General features: G+C 33.3%; 1 long non-coding RNA gene across 1 annotated transcript; it reads left to right on the forward strand.

The window, feature by feature from the left end:
* The first annotated feature begins 3,283 nt into the window (after window positions 1-3,283).
* Window positions 3,284-12,526, forward strand: LOC143048975 (uncharacterized). Its single transcript, XR_012969969.1, has 7 exons — window positions 3,284-3,417; window positions 9,031-9,083; window positions 9,482-9,576; window positions 9,842-9,956; window positions 11,019-11,155; window positions 11,478-11,538; window positions 11,931-12,526. It is a non-coding gene; the product is annotated as an uncharacterized LOC143048975 (long non-coding RNA).
* Window positions 12,527-22,945: the final 10,419 nt, after the last annotated feature.

Genomic DNA, 22,945 nt, shown 5'->3' on the forward strand with positions numbered 1-22,945 from the left:
TCAATATAAAAATTAAAATTCTCACACATTAATTGTAAATCTGTCTCAAAATTTGTGGATTTGTGCAAATAACTAGACCGAATGTGTACACATATTATTAGTTACATAGTGTGCTAGTGACCTAATACGGTATATATGGGGTCAGTAAATTCCATATGGGGTGAGAGCGAAGCTCGAATCCCCATATGGAATTTACTGACCCCATATATACCGTATTACGTCACTAGCACACTATGTAACGAATTTATCTTACCGACTATCTTAACGTGTAAAATAAAGACTAGTGATTCTCAAAATGAGCAAGTCTTCAATACTGTTAGCACTAAGAAAATACTTCCATTGATCCTACAAAAACAGATGCCAACAATAACGACTTGTAAGGTTTAAATTTGTTTTATGAATTTATTTTGATCTTAATCATCAATTTCTTCGTCTGTTGGAACTTTTAAGATTTTTTCTCAGTACCGTTTTGTTTTTTATAAAGGGACATAACACCATTACTAACCGTGTATGAAATAAGCCCCGCCCCCTTCTTACCTAATAAGGAATATAAAGGGACGTAACTCCACTACTAACCGTGTATGAGATAAGCCCCGCCTCCCTACTAACCTAATATCAAATATACACGGTTTGCACGCGGAGGCTTTTAACCAATCATATTCCTGGAAATGTTTAAGAGGTAAGATAAAAAAGAATCCAAGATGGCGGTACAGTGAATAAACCGTAATTTCGATTTTAGTTGGATATTGATTTGTGTATAATTTAAAGTGGATACATTGATTTATTTGATCTTTCTTTAAGGCATTGTCAGTTCCGGTGATAATAACTTGCCATGTTAATCAGGAATGTCAGGCTCTAGCAACAATTTCATGGGATCATCAATTCTCTACTCAGGCAAGTGAACAAATCAAGACTTATAAATAAACACAAGACATTTGGAAAAAGGTATGATACTCGGTAAAGGTGAGGTGTTTAAAGGAGTGTGTTTGGTGAAATTGAAACACAGACCGAAATACCAAAGACTATATGAAATGACAAACAGTAAAAGAAAAAAAAAACCTAATGGCAAATCCGAAATATAATCATCGGAAAATATTTTTTTAATGAAATCTTGAACAAGCATACAAATAGACCACTTTCGAGTTTGTCCGTCATCGGAAAACAATAGTCAATTATGCGCGCCTTTAAGATGGCATATACCAGATAGAGGGGATCGCCTGTATCCCTGCACTATAAACGTTTCACAAAACATCGTAAATCGTACGATTTACGACTGGTCGTACAATATGTTACCGATCAAGTTTACGAGTGTTTCACAAACTTGTCGGAAAAATTATCGTACGACTTCTGATTACCGACCACGGTTTATACAGCTCTTTTATGTGAAGGTCGGTAAATTGATCAGACGCGCACCTGTGTTGAATTAATAATATCATTTTATCGACAATCATATGTCATATGATATGTTTTTGGTTTATGTATACAGTTCTTTCAAGTAAGACAAGCAGGTTATATAAGAATGGAACGGTTTCAGGTAAGTATGTTGAGTATCGGTATTGTAATATAAACATTCAGTAAAAAAAAATCCGCGAAATGTGCTTCATGAAAGGTTTCCAAGCAGACGACATCATAACTTTAAGATGGACTCTATTGCTGGCACAGGGAAGGCTATCCGGTGGTCAAAAGAAGAGGTTTCAACTCTGGTAACTCTTGTTACCGGGAGTATAGACATAATTAAGGGGAAATTTTCTCCTGGCCTATCCAGTTCCGACAATATTAGTTACATAGTGTGCTAGTGACCTAATACGGTATATATGGGGTCAGTAAATTCCATATGGGGTGAGAGCGAAGCTCGAATCCCCATATGGAATTTACTGACCCCATATATACCGTATTACGTCACTAGCACACTATGTAACGAATTTATCTTACCGACTATCTTAACGTGTGAAATTAAGACTAGTGATTCTCAAAATTCTCAAATACTGTTAGCGCTAAGAAAATACTTCCATTGATCCTACAAAAACAGATGCCAACAATAACGACTTGTAAGGTTTAAATGTGTTTTATGAATTTGTTTCAATCTTAATCATCAATTTCTTCGTCTGTTGGAACTTTTAAGATTTTTTCTCAGTACCGTTTTGTTTTTTACAAAGGGACATAACACCATTACTAACCGTGTATGAAATAAGCCCCGCCCCCTTCTTACCTAATAAGGAATATAAAGGGACGTAACTCCACTACTAACCGTGTATGAGATAAGCCCCGCCTCCCTACTAACCTAATATCAAATATACACGGTTTGCACGCGGACGCTTTTAACCAATCATATTCCTGGAAATGTATAGGAGGTAAGATAAAACTAAATGTTGGGACTCAATTACAGAAAGGTATATAATCTTCATCTCAACCCTCCCCCTATACCTCTAGCCAATGTAGAGAAGTAAACGCATGACAATACGAAAATTTAAAAAATTCAATTCAAGAGAAGTCCGAGTCTGATGTCAGAAGATGAAACCAAAGAAAATAAACAAAATGACAATTATACATAAATAACAACAGATTACTAGCAGTTAACTGACATGCCCTATCTGAACACTTGATCAAAAACAAAAGGAATAGTTGACCTTTAAATTTCATGTTAAATCTAACAATAGAAATTCTGTTCAGTGAGGCATAAGTAAGTAGAATTTACCTGATCATCACAGCTTTCAATCATGGTAAACAATAGATTTTATATTTCGTCGGATAAGCATCAAACTGGCATGTACATATTAAATTAAGTACATCAATTGGTGCATCAACTGTTCCAGGTTACTGCCATAATAAGTAGAGAATGCCATTCTGCCCTATTTTGATTTAAATCCAGTCTAAACAAAAATAGATTATCCTTCTATACAGGTATTATCACCATATAGAGGGTTTGTTCCCAACCTGTTAAATCTTTTCATATTAAAGATTACTTTTTAAATGATAAAAAATTATATGTTTAACTTGTCCAACAGATATAATTATCATTATTATGTGTATTACATAACATTTCCAAAGGGAAATTCTTTACTAGCCACTGTTGGAACATATTCACTTGTACTCAGTTGTACTGGTATATTTCTGGTTTCAATTTTATTTTATTTTATTTTGAACATTATATCATAATAATTACTTTAAATTTAATTTAATAAGACTTACATGACTTATTTTATCTAGCACATAAGATTGTTTTTATTGTAGTGAATCTTTTCTATCCTCTTAAAAAGAAGTAATTTCAAACAATTTTTCAGCCTAGGACTTTATTTGAAGTGCCGTCATCAGTGCCATGGCATGAATTAGCAATCCTCCTGAATGCAAAATTTAAACATGAAACAGGACGAGGACTAACTGATGATCATCTTAATTATCTTGCTTCAAAAATTTTTGGTAAGAATCCGAATGTGTATGACTTCTTATAGAGGTCATGTATTGAATATATATATATACAACTCGTCTAAACATCAACCCAACAATGTTAGATCTGTAAATTTGCTTTCGCAAATTGTTTTGTTCTTCCCTCGCCGGGATTCGAACCCATGCTACTGTGATATCGTGACACAAAATCGCCTGCACTGCAGCCGTCCCGTTAAACCACACGACTACAGAGCCCAGGTGGTCATGTGGTCTAGCGGGACGGCTGCAGTGCATAAAGTATATTTAAACAAAACGCATTTGACTAACAGGTCGAACAACTGATGTTCTTTAACCCTGCTGACTGCCATTGGCGATTGCCAAATAAAATTGATCACAAGATGTAACAAAATGGATCTCAATATAGATTTAATACTTAACAGAAAAATTTTTCAATTTGTGGCCACGATGTTATGCCACAAACATACGGTGTCAATATTTTTTTTATACACCAGATCCGGATTTCGAAAATAAATGTCTCTTCAGTGATGTTAGGGATCGAAACGGTATTTGGAAGGCCATATAAAAAGTACCCTCATTTTTAGAAAAACTCTTGAATTTTAAGAGTCAATATAGGATGAACGGATCACATAAACCGGAGGGAAAATATGATACAAGCCCAAACAAACAAATAAAAACGAGTCTAAATTAAAAACTACGTTCAAACCTATGATTGCGTTGGATAAAAACCGCAATTTTTATACGTGTGCATGTAAAATAAATTTCGTTGTAGAAGGGTCTTAAAACAGCACAAACAACATTTTCCAAAAGACCAAAAAAGTGAAAAAAAGTATATTTAAACAAAACGCATTTGACTAACAGGTCGAACAACTGATGTTCTTTAACCCTGCTGACTGCCATTGGCGATTTCCAAATAAACTTGATCACAAGATGTAACAAAATGGATCTTAATATAAATTTTATACTAAACAAAAAAAAAATTAATTTGTGGCCACGATGTTATGCCACAAACATACGGTGTCAATATTTTTTTTATACACCAGATCCGGATTTCGAAAATAAATGTCTCTTCAGTGATGTTAGGGATCGAAACGGTATTTGGAAGGCCATATAAAAAGTACCCTCATTTTTAGAAAAACTCTTGAATTTTAAGAGTCAATATAGGATGAACGGATCACATAAACCGGAGGGAAAATATGATACAAGCCCAAACAAAAAAATATAAACGAGTCTAAATTAAAAACTACGTTCAAACCTATGATTGCGTTGGATAAAAACCGCAATTTTTATACGTGTGCATGTAAAATAAATTTCGTTGTAGAAGGGTCTTAAAACAGCACAAATAACATTTTCCAAAAGACCAAAAAAGTGAAAAAAGTATATTTAAACAAAACGCATTTGACTAACAGGTCGAACAACTGATGTTCTTTAACCCTGCTGACTGCCATTGGTGATTTCCAAATAAACTTGATCACAAGATGTAACAAAATGGATCTTAATATAAATTTTATACTAAACAGAAAAAAAAATTAATTTGTGGCCACGATGTTATGCCACAAACATACGGTGTCAATATTTTTTTTATACACCAGATCCGGATTTCGACAATAAATGTCTCTTCAGTGATGTTAGGGATCGAAACGGTATTTGGAAGGCCATATAAAAAGTACCCTCATTTTTAGAAAAACTCTTGAATTTTAAGAGTCAATATAGGATGAACGGATCACATAAACCGGAGAGAAAATATGATACAAGCCCAAACAAAAAAATATAAACGAGTCTAAATTAAAAACTACGTTCAAACCTATGATTGCGTTGGATAAAAACCGCAATTTTTATACGTGTGCATGTAAAACAAATTTCGTTGTAGAAGGGTCTTAAAACAGCACAAACAACATTTTCCAAAAGACCAAAAAAGTGAAAAAAGTATATTTAAACAAAACGCATTTGACTAACAGGTCGAACAACTGATGTTCTTTAACCCTGCTGACTGCCATTGGCGATTTCCAAATAAAATTGATCACAAGATGTAACAAAATGGATCTTAATATAAATTTTATACTAAACAGAAAAAAAAATTAATTTGTGGCCACGATGTTATGCCACAAATATACGGTGTCAATATTTTTTTTATACACCAGATCCGGATTTCGACAATAAATGTCTCTTCAGTGATGTTAGGGATCGAAACGTTATATATATATATATATCTATATATATATACAACTCGTCTAAACATCAACCCAACAATGTTGATCTGTTAATTTGCTTTCGCAATTTTTTTGTTCTTCCCTCGCAGAGATTCGAACCCATGTTACTGTGATATCGTGACACCAAATCGCCTGCACTGCAGCCGTCCCGCTTGACCACACGACCACCTGGGCTCTACTTAAATAAAGCTTTCAGTGGCTGTGTGTTACCTTTCCTCGTCAGTTTTAATCTAGCGGCGTATTACAATACATGATATCTAAGGCATGGAGATGTTATTGTTACAGATCAGCTCAATTGTCTATAGTTAAGGATCCTACAAATTAATGTAAGATACAGCCACAGAAAATAATTATATTTATAAGTACGTCTGAGTCAGTGACAAATCTAAAACAGATTTATCCATCGGATCGCCATCAATGATGGTGATACATGGCTGTGTGCATAATGTATATAATACTCGTCTAAACATCAACCCAACAATGTATGATCTGTAAATTTGCTTTCGCAATTTTTTTTTTCTTCCCTCGCCGGGATTCGAAACCATGCTACTGTGATATCGTGACACCAAATCGCCTGTACTGCAGCCGTCCTGCTAGACCACACGACCACCTGGGCTCTACTAAAATAAAGCTTTCAGTGGCCGTGTGTTACCTTTCCTTGTCAGTTTTAATCTAGCGGCGTACTACAGTACATGATATATAAGGCATGGAGTCGTATTGTAACAGATCAGCTCAATTATTTATAGTAAAGGATCCTACAAATTAATGTAAGATATAGTCACAGAAAATAATTATATTTATAAGTACGTCTGAGTCAGTGACAACTCTACAACAGATTTATCCATCGGATCGCCATCAATGATGGTGATACATGGCTGTGTACATAATGTATATAATACTCGTCTAAACATCAACCCAACAATGTTAGATCTGTAAATTTGCTTTCGCAAATTTTTTACTTTCTTCCCTCGCCGGGATTCGAAACCATGCTACTGTGATATCGTGACACCAAATCGCCTGCACTACAGCCGTCCCGCTAGACCACACGACCACCTGGGCTCTACTAAAATAAAGCTTTCAGTGGCCGTGTGTTACCTTTCCTCGTCAGTTTTAATCTAGTGGCGTACTACAGTACATGATATATTAGGCATGGAGATGTTATTGTTACAGATCAGCTCAATTATCTATAGTAAAGGATCCTACAAATTAATGTAAGATACAGTCACAGAAAATAATTATATTTATAAGTACGTCTGAGTCAGTGACAACTCTACAATGGATTTATCCATCGGATCGCCATCAATGATGGTGATACATGGCTGTGTACATAATATATATACAACTCGTCTAAACATCAACCCAACAATGTTAGATCTGTAAATTTGCTTTCGCAAATTTTTTATTCTTCCCTCGCCGGGATTCGAACCCATGCTATTGTGATATCGTGAAACCAAATCGCCTGCACTGCTGCCGTCCCGCTAGACCACACGACCACCTGGGCTCTACTAAAAAAAAGCTTTCAGTGACCGTGTGTTACCTTTAAAAAGAGATCGATGTTGACTCCATCGCATACTTCCTTTAACATGCTTTTTGGTTAATGAATTAACCATTATCTGTATTGGCTGTTTAAATTGTAAGAACAAAAATCTATTTTATTGTCTTGTTGATTAGTGTATTTGTCTGTGTCTCCTAATAAAATCAGGGCAGGTTATTTAAGAAATGAAAAAAAATATTATTGCAATGTCCCAAACGGTGCACATAGTGTATCTATTCAAGGTTATCAATACCTAAAAACAATTATCCATTAAAACTTTCCTTTAATATCGCGTAGTCTCGAGTGCCCTTTCAATGCAATTTTCCATAAGAATAATGTTTCAAATGGGCATACATTTTTATGCCCCACCTACTATAGTAGAGGGGCATAATGTTTTCTGGTCTGTTCGTCCGTCCGTCCGTTCTTCCCGCTTCAGGTTAAAGTTTTTGGTCAATGTAGTTTTTGATGAAGTTGAAGTCCAATCAACTTGAAACTTTGTACACTTGTTGTTTATGAAATGATCTTTCTAATTTTAAAGCTAAATTAGACTTTAGATCCTTATTTCACTGAAAATAGAAAATGAAAGTGGGAGTTTCAGGTTAAAGATTTTGGTCAAGGTATTTTTTTATGAAGTTGAAGTCCAATCAACTTTAAACTAAGTACACGTGTTCTCTATGGTATGATCTTTCTAATTGTAATGCCAAATTAGATTTTTTACCCAATTTCACCACGGTCCATTGAACATGGAAAATGATAGTGCGAGTGGTGCATCCGTGTACTTTGAACACATTCTTAGATACCAAAGGGACAGTCAAACTCATAAATCTAAAACAAACTGACAACGCCATGGTTAAAAATGAAAAAGACAAACAGACAAACAATAGTACACATGACACAACATAGAACACCAAAGAATAAACAACACGAACCCCACCAAAAACTAGGGGTGATCTCAGGTGCTCCGGAAGGGTAAGCAGATCCTGCTCCACGTGTGGCACCCATCATGTTGCTTATGTGATATCAAATCCGGTATATAGTCTAATTCGGTAGGTCACATTCATGAAAGGGAAGGGGATTATAGTTACGACGTAAGGAACATATCCGATATCATTTGTGAAACGGTCAACCAAATCGTGATGGCGTCTGTAAAATTTACGAAGGGATGATTTCAACTTCACCATTTGAAACTCTTGGTTGAATAGCTTCCTTGTGAGCAGCAACCCTCTATCAAGAAAATCATGATAGGAAATACAAGCACGGGAATATACATTTGAAAATCTGACAAATATTTGTAGACGATCGTTTACAGTGCATTTTCCATATAATTCATATGGTAAGAATTTTACATCTGAGAGCACTTTCAAAACTGGTACGCATGGACCCAACATTGGCTTGGGTTGACAGGGGGGTTACAAAACACACAAAAACCTATACCTGTAGCAGTCATGTCGCTGACATAAGTGGTCATGAATCTAATTGATTATGTAAACTAGTTTGTGATTGACTTCTGCGTTATTTGAACAATTGTCATTAACTTAATGTGTTTTCATCTCAATATCACTGTAAAAACAATAAATTTAACGAAGAAGCACAAAAAGATCTTAACAGTGTTGTAACTGGATAACAAAAACCTTAAACTACATGAACAAGCTGGTTTGTTTAACCTCAAGAAGTTGTCTGAAAACAATTCGCATAACTTGAATAATGTTTTGTTCAGACTTTTCAGTAGACCATAAGATCAACATGACCTTTTCAGACTTAAATTCGTTTCCAAGTGTTCGATCGTGAAAAGGATAAGATCTATATATCCATTAAGCTTATGACGTTCATAGACAATGCTTGTCGAGGTAAATTTAATCTCTTTTTTTTTATTATATATTACAGGAGAATCAAGTAATTATGCAAGTTGCCACGTAACATTTGATTTGTTCTGTAAGGTGTGTATTCCTAGAATATGTTCATATTTACTCTTCACAATATCAGACTGTTAATAACATTTATTTCAAGGATAGTTGTTTGTCTTTAATCACCATATAAAAATATTCCTTTCAATGATATACTCCTGTTCTGTAACTCGATATGATACAGTTGTAGAATTTTTAAATTTGTTTATCAAACAAACAGTCGTTTCTCATGCTATTTCAGAGCTAACGTCTTTAGGTGGCACCTGTTCATATTCGATGACGGTTCGTAGCAGACAACACTTATCCAATGTATCTTCTACATACATTACCTGTAAAATATTGAATAATTTACCCATAATTTTAAGATTCTAAAATGGTCTGTATTTAACGGAAAATTGATACACGTCATCGTATTTATTATTCTTTTTCAGGATAAGTTGACGAAGCATGAGTTCACTTTCTGGGACCTGTTTTATAGTATCATGCGTGTTACAAAGGATCATTTATATGTCGCTTGGAACGAAGGGTAAGTCTGTTTTTTTACATTTCAATATGACATTAGTTTAAAGGATTTAAATTTAAAGATTAACAAATCTGGCAACCAGTGGACATGTCATGGTGCTTAAAGGACCAAATAGGAGAATACACGGACGGACGACCTTTATATACATATATGATATTCCCCGCATAGCGTTTTTTGTGGTGTAAAACATTAACAGGATAACTAACAAAATGTTTACTTGAGACGAAAAATATGAAATATCTTAAATACATATTTACTTTTACTTTAGAAACATTGCTGGTTTTATAAGTAAAGCCAAAGCTGAGATGTGTATGAAAGAAATTTCATTTGCCGTTTAAGTGCCTCACTGTTGGGAGGAGTTTCAATTTCTTACAGCCGTGGCAGTAAGTACTTTGGCTTAATTATATTTGAATTAAAAGAGAGTGGCAAATACATCAAAAGTGGCTTCGAACTAGTTTGTCAAAAACAACAAAACGAAAAACGATTAAAAGACATACAATGGTGTAGAACACTAAAACTTTAAAATAAGCAACTCGACACTCATCAAAAAGGAGATTTCGGGTGCACCAGGAGGGTAAGTAGGTACTGATCTACATGTAGCAGTTTTCTTGTTGTTCATGAAAGTACAAACCCAATGAAGAGTTGAATTAATTCGGGAAGAGAAGGACGAGGTTGTGATTAAAAAATTTGGAATATTTACGTTGTCATCTGTTAAACAGATATTCCAGAACAGTCAAACAAACCTAAATTGTCAAAGGGATGATTTCAACTGCCTCCAGTGATACTCTTTGATCAATTGTTTTCTTCTGAGCAGCAGCTCTAGCCTCAATCATGAAAATCTTTAAATAAGACAAATATACACCAGACGCAAGCTATGCTTTTAGTAACAATTAGAACCATATATGACATTGACAATTATTTCCAAAATAAAAAAAAAATGTTTTCCTGAAAAAAATATTCATTCAAAAATGTGTACCTGTAATGTTTGTATTAAAGAATTAAGCAGATTATCCCTATTTTTCGAAATTTTCCTTCCAACTTACTGACTGGTAATTTCCTACCTTAGCGGAGTCGAGTTATATGAACATTATCGCTGAAACTAAGGGCGCACGTGGCGTTTCTTATAAAATTGACACTGTCGTCATAGGTAAAAAAGCAATAAACAGATTTTCAATGGTCATCTCAACTCGATTGCTTTTCTCACTTTCGACGTACAGGCTCAAGCGAGAAAATCAATATCGTTGTGATGATCAACAATAATCTATAATTATAGGCAATACTACCTCAATTTCTTATTTTCAGTGCGGTTAACAATCCATATTTCGCGGTTTTGTATTAATTAAAACGATATGTCAAAAACATTATTAATAAAAAACTAATCACTTCACATAAAACACTACCATAACATGCAAGTCTCTATTTATGATTTATTTTTATTACTACAGATGGTGTTCATCACACGTCTCCTTTTACATGTATCTACAGATACGATCATTGCCACTTCTCATAATGGACACACCAAAATGGACACATTTATACCCCAATAAACCATAGGAACACATTTTTGGGACAAATTCTGATGGTAAGAAAATTCTGATAGTAACAAAATATATATTTTCTAATTAATGCCAAACCACATGTATTCATAGTGGCAGAGCCATATACATATACACACAATAAAAACTGTAACCTAAATTTCCCCTTACATTTCAGCAATTATTACCTTCCTCATTTGAATTAATTACAACATCAAAACAACAATAACATCGTTTGAATACATAACGTTAAAATGTACATTCGATTAGTAATGCAATTTTTGCAAGTAATTAAAATTGCGACTATAAAGGCTTCAAAAAATTAATGCTTGTTTCATGTTCCATATTATATCTCATTTTGTTTTTCAGATTCTCCGAAGACAGATGGAAAGTCCGAGTATGAGAAATTTATATGGACAATAAAAATGAGGTATTCCGAGTTTTTTTTCAATCACTTAGTTTGCGTTTACTCTCTTGTTCCATATTTTTTTTAAGAAAAAAGCAACAGGCCCGTTTTTCATTTAACGTGATTTATTTAGATAATGGTTAAAACATTATATTATGTATGTTTGATTATGTATCATGCAGAACATTTCATAAACTCTTGACGTACGCATGTTTGTATCTTACTGCTACTGGGTTGGTTTGAAAAAAATAAAGTACTTTTAGCGTAATGTGTCGTTTTAGTGTACATGTACCTGATAAAGTTTTACCATGAACACTTGTCACAATGACATCGGAATAACGACTAAGCAAATATGACAATAAAAAAAAAATGTTTCACAATATTATATTTTTGAACTTTTTCCATAATTTTTGTAGTTCATCAGAAGACGAACGAGAAGATATCACTGATCAGGAATGTGACGCTGCATTAATGGAATTCATAGCTGGCACCGATTTCGATAAACTTTTGAATGAGGATTTTGAGATGAGATGATACACTAGCCGATAACTTTCTCTTTTGTCTCCCGCGCAAAGCGTTGCGATTGACATACAAATCTGGGTGTCCGTCCGCTCGGTCATGCCCCTTTGATATATTGATAAAACTGGAAATGTCATTATTGGCGCTCTCATGTGTACAGTTCTTGCAAGATTTTCGTATGAATATTTTAAGGTTTATGTCTCAGTCTCAAATCCGTGCTAATCATTTAATTAAATAAATTTGAAACATTGATTGCATGGCAAATTGCACCATTAGCACTCTCATATGTACAATTCTTATATTCATCATAATAGAAATCGCATAACATGTCCTCTGAATCCTTCATTTCTTTATGATATTTATAAAATGTTATGGTATTTTTTTAAGTAAGTATCCTTGTATAAATAGAAAAGGTGCATTGCGTCGGACATTCGAACTCAGCTCTTTTATTTTAATTGTTATGTTATTGTTATATTAAAACAAACAATACTTATTTAAAGCTTTACTTTCTCAACTGTTGGTTCCAATTGCAATTATATGGCATTGTATTACGAAATACACTTATAGAAATCAGTAAGGCTGTTATACATGTTATGTGTGATGACCTGTCACCACTTATTTTAGATTTCGTAAGGCGACTAGCAACGCATTGAACTTTAAAATACATGTCAATAGATATTTTTCAAAATCATTACTAACTTAAGCATTGGTGGTATTCTCTTTCGTCGATAAGAACAGGATGGCTAATACAATGTCGTTTAAATAAAGGCAATAGTAGTATACTGCTGTTCAAAACTCATAAATCCATGGACAAAAAACAAAATCGAGGTAACAAATAAAACCGAGGGAAACGCATTAAATATAAGAGGAGAACAACGACATAATACTAAAATGTAACACACATAGACAAAATCCCACGAAAATAACAAATATAACATATACATAACAACAAAACCAAATACATGAATTTGGGATAGACAAGTACCATGACACGTCTTATCGCAATGAGAATTTACACTCAAAAATAAGAGAAAACAAACGACTCAACGTTATATTGTAATACACACAGAAACAAACTATAATATAACAATGGCCATATTCCTGACTTGGTACAGGGCATTTTTAAAGGATAAAAATTGTCGTATAATGTACATTTGAAAATTGTGGTATTACTCCACCCGTGTAGCTCCTTCCCTGCATATAACCAAGTTCAGATGATGACATATAGATATATAAACAAAAATGAGATACGACGCATATATATTTATCTTAACTCCTAAACATTTCCAGTAATATGATTGGTTAAAACCAACAGAGTTAGTTAAGAACCATATCCAGAAATCAACGCCACTTTGCTTATTTGAATATTATACTAAAGAAATCGGATACGGGTCACGGAAATTACATTAAAATGATATGAAATTTTGAAAAATGTCTATTTTAATTTAAGTGATAGACAGGTTGCCGGGGCAGAAAATTATTATACACAACAATATACACCATTTAAACGAAACATAATGACTGTTGTTGCAAAAATACAGGTTCCTGAGCCATTTTAAAAATCGAAGCCAGAGGCTTTTAACATTGCAGTGTAAATTACAGGCTTAAATGGCTGAAACGTCAAGTTTGCAAACTTCGTGTTGAAAATTGACCGCCTGACAACTTTACGGAAATATCAAAGTGATTGTAAATAAGGACTCTGTGACGGGCAACTTATAATATCCGTGTTTTAATGATATCAAGCCAGTCCAGTTCAAACTACTATCACGTGGTATAATTCGTTTTGTTCATTTATCACCTGGATTTGAACCCTCTGCTTCTGTGACAACGTGACTTCACCGCCTGCACTGTGCCAAGCGTCTTGGGCTATCGAACTGTAGTTAATTTCCTTGCTATATGGTTTCTATTGGAACGTTGTTTCATTGGCAATTATATCACATCTTCTTTAAATATAGCTTTTTTAGTCGAGTAATAAAGTGGCGAAGGGAAATTGGAATGAATCAACGTGAAAACATCGATATCCCGACCAAAACGAAAACAGCAAAATTCCACCATTGGGTTCAATCAGTAAAACAATGCCGCTTCCGGGTGCGTGATTTAGCTGGTCTTTTAACATAAATGTGGATCCCGCTCACACTAGCATATGTTTTTTTTATCTATCTACTTTTAATCGATGTAAATAGAAAAAAAAAATACATGCAATCGGTCAGACCGAGTCACCTAATTACCCGTAAAACTGTAACCATTCTGTATAAATAAAAATAATTAATAGATGTATGTGTTAATACAATGATACACACGCTTGACAAAACATAGATGAAGTTATTTTTTCTATTAAATGCCAAGTTCAAATTTTAAACCACAAAATTGCAGCAAGGAACTTGCATAATCACTGGGTAAATGTGATCTCCGTAACAAAGATGGCAGACGTTTCTGGTCAATATTTTTTGTCGATTTTGTTAAAAAAGTTAAACTGCTAAATGGAGAAATTGGTCGTCGAAAAAAATGCAATGATAAAGGTAGCTGTAAAAACTGATATCCGTAACTATTTTAATCTTTTAGAAAAGGGTATTTGTAACTGTTGAGTTTTGATTTTTTACCTCATTCATTATCTTCGATGTATTAGATCGGATGAACAATTTGTCTGCAATAAAATTGTCATAAATTAGTCAAAATATTAGCAATTACAAAAATACAAAGTGAAGAAGCTAACAATCCAAATGCAATCAAAAAGAATACCGTGAAATCTTATTTCCCAGGCAAAATACCTTGGCCGTATTTTTGGAAGTTTTGGTCCTCAATGCTCTTCAACTTTGTACTTATTTTTACTTTCTAACTTTTTTTATCAGAGTGTCACTGATAAGTCTTGTGTGGACGAACTTCGCGTCTGACGTATTGAATTTTAGACCTTGCCCCTTTTGTTAGCTATTTTTCGTATGTTTCTCTGTCTTATATGTTCTCCCATTTATTTGTATTGTAGTCTTGGCATGTAATTATGTCATGTTAATATTATAATTAACATTGCCATTAAAGCGGAAGGTTTGGCATGCCGCCAAACCAGGTTCAATCCACCATTTGTTTTCTTTTAATGTCCTGTACCAAGTCAGGAAAATTGCCATTGTTATATATATTATAGTTCGTTTCTGTATGTGATACATTTCAACGTTGTGTTTCTATTATGTCGTTTGTCTCCTCCAATATTTGAGTGTTAATTCGAGTAACTATACGACGTGTCACGGTACTTTTTTATCCTAAATTCCCGATTAAGTTTTGATGTTATATTTGTTATTCTCATCGGATTTTGTATAATGCTTAGTTCGTTTCTGTGTGTGTTACGTTTTAATGTTGTGTTTCTGTTGTGTCGTAGTTCTCTTATATGTTTTTCAGCGGAATAATTCAATTTGAACAGCAATATAATTACATGTGAATACATGGTAAGTGCTGTTTTCATGAACCAATTTGAGAAAAAATTAAGTTAGATAGAGATTTTTTTTTTTTTTTTTTTATTCTTGAAAATAATTAATTTAATGTAAAATTAATGAAAGAAAACTAAAAAAAAATTATTAACTAGGCGTTTTAGCGGTTCTTAAAACATTAACTAGAAACTGTATGCTGAGATGCTGAGGTTATAGTAGGCTTTCAAAGAAAGGTAAAACTTGTTGTTATAAATACACATAATTATGTGTATTTAGATGCCGTTTAACAAAACTGTAAGTGACATTTTAAAAGTACACATCTGTAACTATAACACGGAAATTATTAACATCAAACCCATCGAGCAAGATATGGCGTAAGTAGTTCTTGATATTTTTGTTCATGTTGTCCCTCTGTGTTGTCTTTAGCTTGTCAGTTTTGTAGAAGAACGGCCATCATCTGTTTTTGAAAGTGTTTGGTTTACTAACTAATCCGAATCAAAGCAAACGGATGATGGCAGAGTGTGTAACAATGTACAAGACAGTTATTATATATAACTCGATCATCAAATTTACCTCGCCATAACAAAACAAAATCTATTCATTGTGTCTTTTTGTGTCGGAATGTATAAGTACCCGGCCACGTCCACTTGTATTTTTGTCTATCTGACGAGTTAAGCTTTTTCAACTGATTTTTATAGTTCGTTTCATGTTGTACTGTTATACCACTGTCCCAGGTTGGGGGGGGGGATCCCGCTAACATGTTTAATCCCGCTATATTATTTATGACGTGTATGTGCCTGTCCCAAGTCATGAGCCTGTAATTCAGTCGTTGGCGTTTGTTTATGTGTTACGTATTTGTTTTTCGTTCATTGTTTTTACATAAAAAAGGCCGTTAGTTTTCTCGTTTGAATTGTTTTACATAGTCTTATTGGGGCCTTTTATAGCTGACTATTCGGTAACGGCTTTGCTCATTGTTGAAGGTCGTATGGTGACCTATAGTTATTAATGTCTGTGTCGTTTTGGTCTTTTGTGGATAGTTGTCTCATTGGCAATCATATCACATCTTCTTTTTTATATTAAGTTCAAGTTTATCAAATCTAATGGAATTCAAATCTTAACAATCAACCCCGAAAAGATATATAAAGCCTATTTCAAAAACTTACGTTCTTCAAACCAAAGATCCACAAGCATCACACACTTCTTATTGCAGGACAAACCCATTTGGATATGTGTGTATACAGAGCACTCGCGATGCTTTTTTTATGAGCAATATCATACTGTTAGTACTTAACCCTCCCCCTATTTTTGTATGTTATATTTGTATTTCATTCTTTGTTGTCTTCCTATACAATGGCGTTTGTTTCTCGTTTGTATTGTTTTCATATCTAAATTCGGGGCCCTTTACATTGACTTGGTGGTACGGGTTTGTTTATTGTTGAATTGGTGTGAGATGGCCTACAGATGTTAATTTCTTTGACATTCGGTCCCTGTGGAGAAGCAATCTTGTTGTCACTCGCACTAAATTTTCTAAATGTTGTAAATCATAACTTTCCTTTAATTTAGTCCTGGTATCTATGATGAGTTTATTTTCTAGAGAGACAAAATATCTTTCGTCTATCTTGAATTCAAACTGCATCTTTCTTGGATTTTAGTTGCGAATTAAAAAAATTTGTTTTTGAAATTTTTCATTAGTTTATTTAATGCATGAACGAACAAATAACTGAAAACGTATCTAAATTGAACAGAATTCATAGCTTCAAGCATAAAAATTGGCAGTGTCTAAGAGTTGTTTTCGCCAACAAAAGCTGTACTTTCAGGCAAAAGTAAATACTTTAAATGCAATTCGATGATGACTTTTCTTATTCCGTATTATGACAAAGAGTGTTCAAACATTTTCATCTTGCGACAAACTAGTAATGAGAACCTTTATAGCTGACTATGCGGTATAGGCTTTGCTCATTGTTGAAGGCCGTACGGTGACCTATAGTTGTTAATGTTTGTGTCATTTAGGTCTTTTGATGATAGTTCTCTCATTGGCAATCATACCACATCTTCTTTTTTATACTTTCTGTTTATTGGCTAACTACAAAATATAATTGTTTTTATTATAATACATGTAGTAAAATTACTTTCAAAATACGTTGTTTAACAGTAATCTTCGTTTTTATCAATTTGAATAATATAATATCCAATCCATGCAATCGTATAGTAATATCAAGCAAGAAAAATGAATCATAACAGGACCAATTTTATGAAATACACATCGTTATCAATTGGAATTTCCCCTATCGTTTTCCGTCATTGTTTAATTTTAGTAAACCTTTATGTGAACTAACTCATGTAACTGGTATCAACATTTTCACACTTAATATTATGAGTGGGGACATCGTATCAATTGTTCTATTTATATTTAATTTCGTTAGAACTACATGTACATGTATATACGGTAATTGAACTTTATACTTTTAATTACAAAATCAATGTTCACTTCCGCGCTTGCAGTGTAACTTGAAATATTGATATGCTCGTCAGGTTGTTGACGTATTTTTGATCTAAAAAATGACATTAAACTTAACAATTTCGATAAATTTACAGTCTTCTGTCTGTTCCACTGAACCCGTCTTTTGTGAAAATGCGTTATGTATGGTACATGTCTATGTTCAACTGCAAAATGAAAAATTACAGATCGCAAATATAAGGATTTCTTTTTCAATCTAATTATACAATTGACCGGATTCACATGTACACAATCATGACCGGAAAAGACTTATACCCTTTGACAATAGAGAATTTCTCTTAGGTTAAAAATTTAAAATAAACAAGTTAATTTTTGATATTCATTTCCGCATAATTTTAACAAAGTATGTGCAATATGGAACATGTGAATGAATACAATTAAAAATTAAAGGTCAATTGTTCATGAACAATTAAAAGGTCTTACATTTTTTCTTTTATTAATTGCCTTCTTAGTTAAAAATTTATATGGTTTCTAAGGACTTTTATGTTCATAATAAGTGGTTGCTAAGGACAAAAATCATTTCCGAGGATAAAATATTTAATTTACTACCAGTATTAAAGATATCATATGTACTGTTCGTAGTATTTAAAGTTAAAAAAAATAAGTGCTAAAAATGAGTGCTAAGGACTTATATGTCGTTGCTAGGGGCATTTCCCGTGTTAAAATTTCATATTTATTTTATTCATAGACTTCTCAGTTCAAAAATGTATGGTTGCTAAGGTGTTTTATGTCGTTGCTAGGAACCTGACCTTGACCTAATTATCTTATTATGTAGAACATTTTTGCAATTCAAAGTTTCTTTCTATATCTAACCACTTTTAAGTTATTAGCAAACAATCATCATTTCAGACCCAAAAAACAGTTTTGGTGCCCTAGTTCCATAACAGTTGGTTCAATAATTTTGAATCTGCACAACAAATGTAGATCTCGACAAGACACACATTTTCTCCGTTACATTTTATCAGCCATCTTTTACGGTTATTGAGTGAATCCGATAACAAGCCATGGTCAAAACCTAGGTCATAACCTTAACCTTAGGTCACTTTTCATGGTCACGTGCATTGATGATCATTGGTGATGATCCTAGTGGGCAACAACTTACTGTTTCGAAGTTTTAGGGCCAACCGACATTGGTTAATTTTCAAAGGGGCATAACCCTACCAATGAGTCGTTGAATCTTTCCGATCAATATGTAACGAAGAAGCAGGGTCTGTTCTTGAACAAATTCCATTCTTTGTTTTTTTACCTATCATGGTTATGGGGTTAGAATTGTCACAAGGTTTTAGGTGTTAGGGGAGATAACCGCTATAAAAGAAATGTTACGGGGACGTGCCCTCACCACGAGATAGCTTTTGTTCAACCAATACTAGATACCTAATATCATTTCAACATGTCGCGTACTTTTTGGGGGGAAATTTCGTTAAAATTTGGCGGAAAGAAGAATAATAATAATCAGAAAAAGAGGAAAAAACAGTAATGGTCTTTCCCCCATAGAAAAAGGAAAGACCTTACAAAACTGCTCTCAACACATGAAACAGAAGCTAGTTTATAGAGTGCGCGAATGTTATTATACTTTCTATACAGATAATGACTTGTATTCAAATCTTTTTAATATTTGATGTGCATTCAATGAATTACCTTTCCTTGACTTATAATGCCTAGTAAAATTAATAATTCAATATCTAATGGTTTTGCTGACCTTACTTGTTCGAAGCGATATAATTTTCTGTCCCTTGTATGATGCCAATCCTAAGACCCATATGTCGCATTAGACACATGCAGTTGGGTCTGTAGTATCCTAAATTTCTAGTTCATTTTTCACAGAGAACAATACGATATAACGGTAAATAACTTCGATGTAGTTAAGATATACGTATTTTAAAATCCAACCTCATCATTTATTCTTAATACAATACATGTATGTATCATTATAATACGTTATGATACGTTATTTTGATTGCATAACAGCAATATCGCGTCATTCTGATATCAATCTTCATTTCAAATTGATTTTTTTTTCGTGTGATGAAACATGCGATGGGTTCAATTAACTGCTATTTACTATAGTGTTTTATATTACTATCCATCTTATATTGAGTATAAAGAGGCACCATTTCCTTGCATTTAACCAAATAATTCAGTGTTTGTTATTGTCCTGGCTTTTTCGCGAGCAACTGTGAAATCGTCTGGGATTTTAAACAAATTGTCCGGATGTTTTTACAGAAAAATTGAATAAGAAAAAAGGTATTCTGGACTTTGAAAAATGACTTTTCTAGTTCATAACTGTAATAAAGTGAAGGACAATATCATATATACCCATATATACCCAATAAATCATCAAAAACACATTACTACGTTGATCAAAATGACGCTTTTTTTTTAATCTAATGCAGTTTTTCTGTTCAGAGAGCGTTCTACAACTACTTTTCCATGTTCATTTAGAAATTACTTGATCCTTAACAAAGCGGTGTTTACAAAATGTAGAACAAAGTGCAGGGAACTCATATTCATTTTAACTTCATATCATGCTATTTCTGATTTTACAGTTAATGATATTTCTTGTGATGAACCCCGGGGATTAAAAAAGTAAGAATCCTTATAGACAACCGTGATGAATAAAAAAAAAATGCTATGTAATAAAAGATTTTCTACTTAAAGTGTCCTGCCCCCACCCTCATAAAAAAAATATCAATTAAAAAAAACACACATACACACACACACACACACACACACACACACACTTAATCCAACCCATTTGTATTGCCATTGAAAATAAAATTTGAATAAAATTTCATATATATCAACAATGAGATGAATATGTATATTATATGCTATCGCCAGCTATATTTTTCAGTGCTTTGGTCGACATCAGCTAGGAACAGCATTGTAATAGAAAGATATCCATATATTTCATTTTTAGGTACTTTTCTTTATATTGAAAGGAAGTGCTAATGGTGTTTAGTTGCTGTATGACCAATTATTACATATGCATAATCAGACTTCTTCTCACAGTAGTAGCATTCGGTTCCATTTCTTAAACATTTGTTAAACAATAAAATAAATAATACAAGATACAGACAAAATGATAATGAATTATTATTATATTCTTTTAAAAACAAACATATATCTCACCTCACAAAATATGTATGTACTTCTCAGTCCAAATTGTCTATGCCATAAGTTTCATTAGATTGTTGACATCACGAATATATAATGTACATGCAATTTATAAGATGTGAGAAAAAAGAATACTTACAAACTAGTATCTCAATTGTTTGTAAAACAATTGAAAGGTCTTTCCTGTAAAAGTGATGTTTTCGTAATGTACTCTGTACGACCTTTCGTTTGATATACGACAAGTTTACCTTCTGAAACTTTTCGCTTACTTTTTTGCGATCGGAATTATGATATATGTAACATAGAGTAGATGAGCTTTCATTAACGCCATGTTCTAGAAAGTTTGCTTTTTGCACTTAATAACCCTATCCAAGTAATTTTTGGAGGTCGGGAATTTGATATTTCAAATGTACACATCATGACCTTTCATTTGATATGCAACAACCCTATCTTAAAAGAAATTTATTTTTTGCCCTCAATGCCCCATCCAACCCATTTTTGGGGGACGTCAATTTGAAATTTGAAATGGTCGCTTCATGTTCTTTAATTTGATATGCGACAACCTTACCATCTGAGAAATTTGAATGTTTGCACTAAATGACCCCATCCGTCCCCCTTGGATAAAAAGGGGGGTTAAAATTTTCATTTTTAAGCAGAGTTTATTAAGACCTTCAATTTGATATATCAGATGACCACATTTGACAAAGTGCAAATAATGATGCAAGATCAACGATATAAATAGAAGTTATGAAACTTACAAAGTCAATGCAAAACTTGAAAATTTCAAATTGAATTTTTGGTGGTTTTTTTCATGAAATGTTTTTGGTATTTGGTCAAACATATGACTATGTTAACCTCTTCAATTTCTAAAACATTTTAAGTGGTAAGCTCTTGTTGATTCAGAAAAACATGCCTCCGCTCGCAAAACTTAAAACTGCATTATCTCTAAAACGACAATAGATATCTCAAATCTGTTAAATGATAAATGATCTACAGCTAAAGGACAACATTATAAAAAAGAATTTGGACAATTATAAAGTTCACAAAGGTCACAATTATTCATCAAATATATGATGCAATACCAACTTAAGAACCGGAAGTCGTAGAGACATGGGACTAGCACCATTCAACTCAGGACCACTTAACCTTTCAAATATCAAAACGTAAAGGTCATTGTAAACTGTGAAGGTCAAGGTAAAATTTCATCATGACCTTTCATTGACCTCAAATTGAAGGTCTTGAATGACTGATCATCTTTGCAGTTTATAGTAGGTTGATATATGTTACCTTTAAAAAGATATACACACAATACTATACTTTTAAGAATCATCCCGTTGTAACTTTTGAACAGACAGTCGGACATTTTTGGACTTATCATATAAAATGTAGAGCTCATCGAGAGGAACATTTTATACGCTGTATGTATGCAGTAAAGTCTTATCGTTTTCCTAATATGTAAACTTGAAATTGCAGCGTAATTTTTTTTGCACTTAGTGACCTTTGACCTTGACTGCATATTAAAGGTCACATGAATTAAAGATTATTGGTAAAGGTCCCAAGTCTCTACGACTTTTGGTTCTTGAAATACAATTTTCATAAAATTATGTACAATTTTTCAAGGGGAATAACTCCTTATTAGGGTAAATAACAAAATAGTTGTACATGTTCATTAACATTGCCATCCGTTCCCGTACATGTTGCCGTTTTCAAATCGATTCTATCTCTTATACTCTTTGAGAAAAATGCAAAGAAAAGAAATTCTTTCAAGGGGATATAACTCTCATAGGAGACGATGAAATCCTATTCAGCCTCACATGGTAATACTTCATGATGAGATCTACATTATGTCCAATTAAGGTCA

The sequence above is a fragment of the Mytilus galloprovincialis genome, chromosome 10, assembly GCF_965363235.1.
Source record: "Mytilus galloprovincialis chromosome 10, xbMytGall1.hap1.1, whole genome shotgun sequence".
NCBI classification, from domain to species: domain Eukaryota; kingdom Metazoa; phylum Mollusca; class Bivalvia; order Mytilida; family Mytilidae; genus Mytilus; species Mytilus galloprovincialis.